This window comes from Petaurus breviceps, unplaced genomic scaffold (assembly GCF_028583685.1).
Source record: "Petaurus breviceps papuanus isolate PSGF00001 unplaced genomic scaffold, PetGlider_PUasm1.0 40, whole genome shotgun sequence".
Lineage (NCBI taxonomy): Eukaryota > Metazoa > Chordata > Mammalia > Diprotodontia > Petauridae > Petaurus > Petaurus breviceps.
Window position 1 is genome coordinate 10,803,903 of NW_027186315.1, and position 7,697 is coordinate 10,811,599.

General features: G+C 36.1%; 1 pseudogene; it reads right to left on the reverse strand.

The window, feature by feature from the left end:
• Positions 1-6,926: 6,926 nt before the first annotated feature.
• Positions 6,927-7,286, reverse strand: LOC138170902 (integrator complex subunit 6 pseudogene; annotated as a pseudogene).
• Between the last annotated feature and the right edge of the window lie 411 nt (positions 7,287-7,697).

Here is a 7,697-nt window from a genome sequence, read left to right on the forward strand (position 1 = left end):
CTGCAGTTGTTGTGCACTACTATATTAATATGTGCATTATAAATCCTACATAGAAAATAGATATTTTAAAAGAATAAGTTGAAAAAAAATGTTATCTTAAAGTCAATATGGAGATTACTGAGTCAGAAAATGACGAAGTCATACCTTTGCTTTAGGAAAACAATTTGGAGGATGAATTGGAGAGGAGAAAATTTGAGATAGGGAGACCACTTACAGGATGATTGCAATACTCCAAGAATGAGGTGCTAAGGTCCAGAACTAGGATGGTGGTCCTTTGAGTAGAGAAAAGAGAATGGATATAAGAGGTATTAAAGAGGTAAAAATTATAATATTTGGCAATTTGTTAGATATGTATGATGTGAGGCCGTCAAGAATATCTCTGATGTTGGGAAGCTGGGTAATAAAAAGAATGTTGCCATATTCAATAGTAATAAGAAAAATCGGAAAGGGGGTATATTTGGGGGGGAAAGATTGAATTCTATTTTGATCATGTTGAGTTTGAGATTCCTAAGTGACATACAATTTGAAATGTTAAATAAACAGTGTGTGATATAGGACTAGATGTCAAAAGAGATGAAGATTAGATATATAGATCTATGAGTTAACTTTGTAATGATAGGGAATGAAACTGTAACGTTACTGGTATAGAAATTCCTTCTATCAATGGAAAATGATTTCTCCTCCAGAACTTATGGTCAGTCAACTTAAAAAAACTGAGATTAAATGATTTGTTCAGGATCACATTGCCATTTTATATTAGAGGAAGAAGACAAACTCAGATTTTTATGATTCTGAGGTCCACTTTCTGTCTGCTACAGTTTTGCTTCTAAAGTGATGGTAATTAAATCAATGGGTGCTAATGTGAGATTGGGTATAAAGAGAGAAGAGAAGAAAGCCTGGTACAGAGAACTGAGGAATAGCCACAGCTAGGATGCATGATATGAATGATGATTCAGTTAGTAGATTGAAGAATTTTTAGGAAGGGAGGAAGATAAACTTTTTACTATCCTCTAGTTTCACTGTTTCTTACTATTTTTCAGAAAAGCAAGAATAAGTATTCAGCAGGTGAGAATAGCCAGCAGTGTCAGTGAGGCAATGAAAGCTGAAGATCACAAAAAGATCAGCTAATTTGGCAATTAAAAGATCATTGGAAACTTTTAAAAAAGAAATTGTAATTAAATGAATGGACAAGGATAAGGCAGAGGCTAAGAACCTAGAGACTATAAAGATGATGGTATTCTCCATGGAAACAGAAAGTTGGAAGGAGAATGAGTTTAGGATAAAAGGGTAATATAAATTACAACCCATCTATGCAGCTTATCCTGTGCTACTCACTCTTTTCCACAGGAAAAAAAATGAAAATTGCATATTTATGCATGTGAATTGAGGAGGGAGTGATTAGCCTTTGTCCCAGAACCAGAACCCAGAGCCAGGGCTTACAATTTCAGTGATCAGGAACAAGGGTTGGGGATGCTTCTGTAGTGGATCTGAGGGTGCTATATAGAAATTTGCCTGGGAAAGCTGTTGTAGATGCTTGTGTTGGGTCTCCCTAAGAGTTCAAAGCTTAATGGAACCATTGAAGGCCAACTGTAGGTAGGGTGAGGATGTGGGTATATTGAAGTGGGGGGAGGGAGGTGTAGTTGTTTTTGAAACATGTTGTCAATCAAGTGATATTAACTATAGCTATATCAAATAGAAGCACTTCTTTATCATCATTGCAAGCAAGGACTTGTGATTTCCCTGATCTCCACTTATAAAGATGGCAACTTAACCAAGTTTTGCTCCAAATATTTGGGAGAAGTATACTGATGTATGGGAGGGCCCTATGGAGGGAGCCAAGGAACCTGACCTTTGTGACAATTAGAATTCACTGAGCGAGGGGCTGAGAATAGTGGATTCTAGGCTATAGAGCATGATGTCTTGATTGGACTGTTTTACTTGCTGCTGAAATCCACAACTTACTTTGGTGAGAATTTTGTCATATAAGGTGACATCTTAGAACACCAAACCCTTCTCTATGGGTGAGATAAATCAGTTCCCAAGAAATTAAAGAACAACCATAGGATGCTGGGACAAAGGTAGCCGCTCTGTCAGGAACCTCAGAATGTGGCCTCTAAAGAGTTTCTATTAACTCCCAAAATAGCTCTGATAAAAAAAAAATTCTTTAAAATGAAGATGAAAAATAGACAAAAACAACCCAGTCTGCTAGTCACCATGACTGAATTAATCACTTAACAGAGAAGTAAAATGTACCTGGTTGTTATTGTCTCTGTCACTGAACACTGTAAAAAGAGACATCATGAAAAACAGAGGCACTCCTCTGTTCATGAAAATCTTTGCCTCTAGGGTAAAATATAAACTCCTGTGTTTGACATTTAAAGTCCTCCACAATCTGGTTCCAGCTTATCTTTCCAGCCTGATCTCCCTTAATCTTGTTTTCAGCTTCACGATACTTCTTCTGTATATCTCATTCTCTCCACTCACACAGCTACCACCCCAGTACAAACATTCATCAACTAGTCTGTCTGAATAACCTTCTAACTGGTCTCTACATGAAGTCTCTCCATCCTCCATTCTACCCTCCAATCAACTAAAAAAGTCCAGGTTTACCTGTGTAATCAGTTCTACTCCCAACACACACACACACACACACACACACACACACACACACACACCTCTAACACCTTCCTTATTATTCCCACAATCAAATATAAATGTTTATTTGACATTTTAAATGCTTTACAACCTGGCTCCTTCCCTCATAGATGGTACAGAAGATTTAGCACTGGGCCTGGAATTAGGAATTTCCAAGTTCACATCTGGTCTCAGACATTTACTAACCATGTGATCCCAAGCAAGGTGCTTAAGTTATATTTTCCTTAGTTTCCTCAATTTTAAAATAGGAATGATAACAATAGTACCTGTTTCCTAGGTTTATCATGAGGATCAAGTGAGAGAATAAATGTAAAGCCCTTTCCACATAGTAGATGGCACATAGCAGATTCTTAAAAAATGCTTACTGTCTTCCTTCTCTTCGTATACTTTACTCTGTTCCACATGACAATCTTGCTATACTGGCCTATTTGCTATTTCTCAAACATAAAACAACATTTTTATACTTCAAGCTTTTGCACTGGTTCCACACCCCAATACCTAATTCTGTCCCTCCTCACCTTTGCTTTTAATTTTCCCTAACTTCCTTCAAAACTCAGTTCAAATCCTTCCTTAAGTGGGTCTCATCAAGCTGATCTAATAGTGCCAGTGTCTTCTCTCAGAGATTAAATTCCATTTTTTCTGTATTTATCTTGTTGGTAGCTAATTGTATACATGTTGTCTCTTGCATTGGAATGTGAGTTCTTTTAGGTCAAAGCCTACATTTTCGCCTTGCTTTTATAAGGGCTTAGCACATATTGCCTGGCAGTATAAGTTCTTAATAAGTTTTTATTGATCAACTGCTTACTATATGCCAGACAGGTAATAACTAATAATGTAGGAGATGATGAGGTTACCAAGTGAGAGAGTATATAGTTAGAACCCCCAAAAATATTAGGGTAGGGATCCATGAAAGAGCCTTGAGCTGTACAACCACAGTGAGGTGCCAAATATGTTACCAGACTCTTGGGCAAAGATTTTCTCTTTTGTTAATCCAGTATCTACCAGAACTTTCACTCTAGTAGTATGTAGAGAAGATAATACACTGAAGCAAGACGTCAGTAGAACCATTGGCATATTTGGGTAAATTATTTAACTCACTGTTGGATTGTAAATTCAAGGATGATAGGATTGTTAAAATTATTATGTTACTTAAGCAAAATTGGTACAGAGGGGGAAAATAAATTTATTCTTAGTTTCTGTAATGAAATTAGAAAGCCTATTTGTTGGTAGATTAAATAAGTAGTCAAAGACAAGGAAAGGGAACAGAAGAACTCAAATGTAGGTGGTAGCCAAAGTCAGGACATGCAGTTGATCAGATTTAGAATTAGCTTAGGACATAAAGGACATGGAAAGGGGTTGCCAGGTAACACTCAAGATAATCAAAAGGATCTTATCCAAGGTCAGACACAGGCCCCTGACCCCCTGACCCACAGCAATATTCAGGTAAAAGCATAATATCCTATGTAAATCCTTGGGAAGGAAAGTTGTCAGTCTTTTGAATGACAAAAATATAATGAATGAAAAGGTTATTACACTTTCAAAGCTGTGTGCCTATGTTTCTGGAATAACAATATTGAAGCTATATTTATTTCAGCTTAGTTGTAAACTCAGCCTCATATATACGCGTAAATTTAAACAACTCATATATTTTTAAGTTAATGAATATAAAAATACAGAGAATATATATTTTTTAAGTAAACAGCTCTGGTCCAAAACAAATATCCTTTTCTGTTTAGGAAATCTCCTTGATAACAATTAGTCAGTGAATATCCTGTAAGAAAGATTATGTAGTCATCAAAAGATTGTTTTCTAGACTTCTTCTTTCCTGTCAATTGTAAACCTGAACTGGAGCTTTTGTCTACAATCTTCAAATATATACTCTATATTTGATGAATTATATCTCTAATATATAAAAAAACAATAATAACTAAAAATATTGCTTTACCACACCCACCACACAAGTTGTAACTTCACATTGACTATTTGTCCCTGACCTGTGGTAGAGCATTCCAAGCTCATATTGGTCTGATCAGCCACAGTCAGACACACTGAAACTTGAGTTTAGCATAGTGATGTCATTTTTGGCCCTCTCCAGGAATAAAGGTAAACACCCAACCAAACAACATTATACCTATATCTTTTTGACTGTGATTTTAGGGAAGTCCCGTGGATTAGGGTTTCTGACTCAAAACATTAGAAAAAAGGAAAATAAAATCTACTAGGCTAGTGTTTATAACTGCAAAAATAGTGGAAAATAACAAAATTGTGTTGGCCAGATTTCATAACACATCTTGAAATTGCTATGCCCTAAATGACCAAAAGACATATGAAAGATTTTGACTACTTAAAAACATAATCTTGAAAAAGGAAAATGTTATTATACATATGTACATATACATATATACATATATATATACATATACATATATACATATATATATATATTTGATTTGTGAGAGAGAAGAGACAAACAGAGGTAGATAGAGAGGGAGACAGAGAAACAGATGAAGACTCAAATAGTCAGAAACAGGCAGAGCAGTCGAAAATATTAAGTACCTAATTTTTTCACATTGCTATGCTAGAAGTAGCAAGGGATATAAAACTATACAACTTACATTTTCTTCGCTCAAGATGCTTGTAGTCTGGCAAAGAAGAAAAAACAAAGAAAGATAAAGTTGATTTTATATAGGTTTGATTTTATATAATGATGTAAAATTTGTAATGAATTTTATATCTAAGAAAGCAGTTGATTGAGAAAAGAAATAAAAAAGAGAACAAGTAAAGGTGCTACAAAACATTACATGATTAATTGTCTTATAGAAGTGGGCACAGTTCCAAGCCCTTTGAATTTCATCACATTTACTTACCCACATTTTACTTACCCACACTTACCCACACAATTTTCAATTAGGTGTCACATAAGCATCTGTAACATATCATGTCCAATATATAATCTTTTCCCCAATATCTACTAATATTTACCCATCTTTTAATTTCCCTCTTTTTTTCCTTTTTTTGTTTGTTTGTTTGTTTAGAGAAAAATACTTCATTTTTCTATCAATTCTCAGGTGGTACCCCACTTCTCGCATATACCTTAGATACCTTCAATGGATAATGTAAGCTGTATGCAAAATGGACCTTCTAGAGGCATTTTCACTCTTCCCTACCAGACCATATGCCTTGACTTAGACCCAGTAGGAACTGTCAGAAAGCCTAAGCTATACTTCTAGGGAGCAACTTTTCCACAGAGGTAGGAACAGGCCTGGAAAAGGATGATCTAGAGAGCTCTGTCTCTTATTCCACCAAAATTCCCCTCAAGTTTCAGTGTTATGGTAGTGCTGTGAGAGCAGCCAAAGAAGAAAAGGGAAGCTTCTCATCTTTGTCATTAACGATCAAGGATCATATCTTCTTCCAGATACTTGGAACCTTGGTCATAGTCAGCATTTCAAGTAGAGGAAATGGAAGCACAGTACAGATATCAAGTCCCTGATAGAGAGGGTACCTGAGAAAGAGTCTAAATACTGACTGTTTGGAAACAGACATCATGAAGATGATAGGAATCTGCTGAGCGTTGATTAAAAAGGGACCAAGTCAAAGTTTGTGTTCTGTTTTTAATATGGGGCAGGTTCCAGGAGGCCAGCTTTCGGTCCTCATCTTGTAGATGGGTAATAGAAGTTTTGAATAAGTGTCTAGACATTACTAGCTCTAGTTCAGACCCTCATCCCTTCTCCCCTGAACTTTGAAAAGCCTCCTATTTTATCTCCCAAAATCACTCCAAACAATTTTCTACTGAATTACCAAAGTCATCTTCCTAAAACATAATTTGGACCATATCAACTCCTTTAGGTGTTTTTTGTTAGTTACCTCCATTTTTTTAAAATGAACTAACAGAATGAAGAAAGCCACTAGGCACCTAATAATGCCCATGCTTCAAAGTCAGTGCAATAGTAGTATATATTATCTATATGATCTCAGCAGAACACTATAATAAATACTTTATCTTAATCACGAATGAATTTCAATATTCTTACATTGTATGAGGGCATATAAAATGTCACCTTATTGAATAGGGAAATGAAGTTCAGAAAAAAAATGTATTTTCAAGAATAACATGACTTAGGGTGCCCCTACTATGTGTATTTTTCTCCAATTCAAATCTGTTTTGAGAGTAGGCACATTTTCAAATTTTTATATTATGAAAATAATGTTTTGAATTGCAACTGTTTTTCAGAGTAAAAAAGGAGAATGGACCAGTTTCCAAACTTTAATATTCAACCTGCCTCCCTAGAGTTGTCGATGCCAGTGACTAATATATTTAAATTTAATAAATCAAAGTCAGTCTTCAGGAATTGGCCAAAAGTCATAAGTCCTTCAGTTCAGGTTTTTCATCAGTTCATTCATAAAACCAGCATAAAAGCAGCAGTTTTCTTTCTACCTATCCATGATAGCATAGCAGGGTTTGTTGAAAGTGACCAGCATATGTCTGTCTTCTCTGCTGGATGGATTTTGGTCATGGAGCTTCATGAAGGACTTTATTGTGTGGGGTTACCCATGTCCAAGTGGGTGAAGGCCAGATGACTGCTTTTGTCCATTGTGTCAGACTGGTCTATCAGGAACAGTAAGGTGGACATAGTGATGACTGGAGATTGAGGGAGCAGAGGCAGTGGAAGAAGGGGAGAAGGAGATCATGGTTGGTAGTGGAACTGGTGGAGGAGGAGGTGGAGGCAATAACAGTGGCAGCCACCATTATGCTACCCTTCTTCCTCCTCCTATCATGGCCTTCTTACACATACATATTCACAACATTCTGCATTCCAATCTGGTACCTTTGGATGCCCCTTTCCCAGAGCCTACAAAGTTCTTTCTCACCTCCTCCTCTTAGAATATTTGTTTTCCCTTCAAGATTCAAGTCAAACATCATCTTTTATATGTGACCATTACTGGGTGGTGTCTTTCTTTCTAAGACTCTCTTTCATATATTTTTCAATTTCTTCTGGATATAACTAAATTTTGGGGACTAAGGCAGTTAGCTTGTGCAGTAA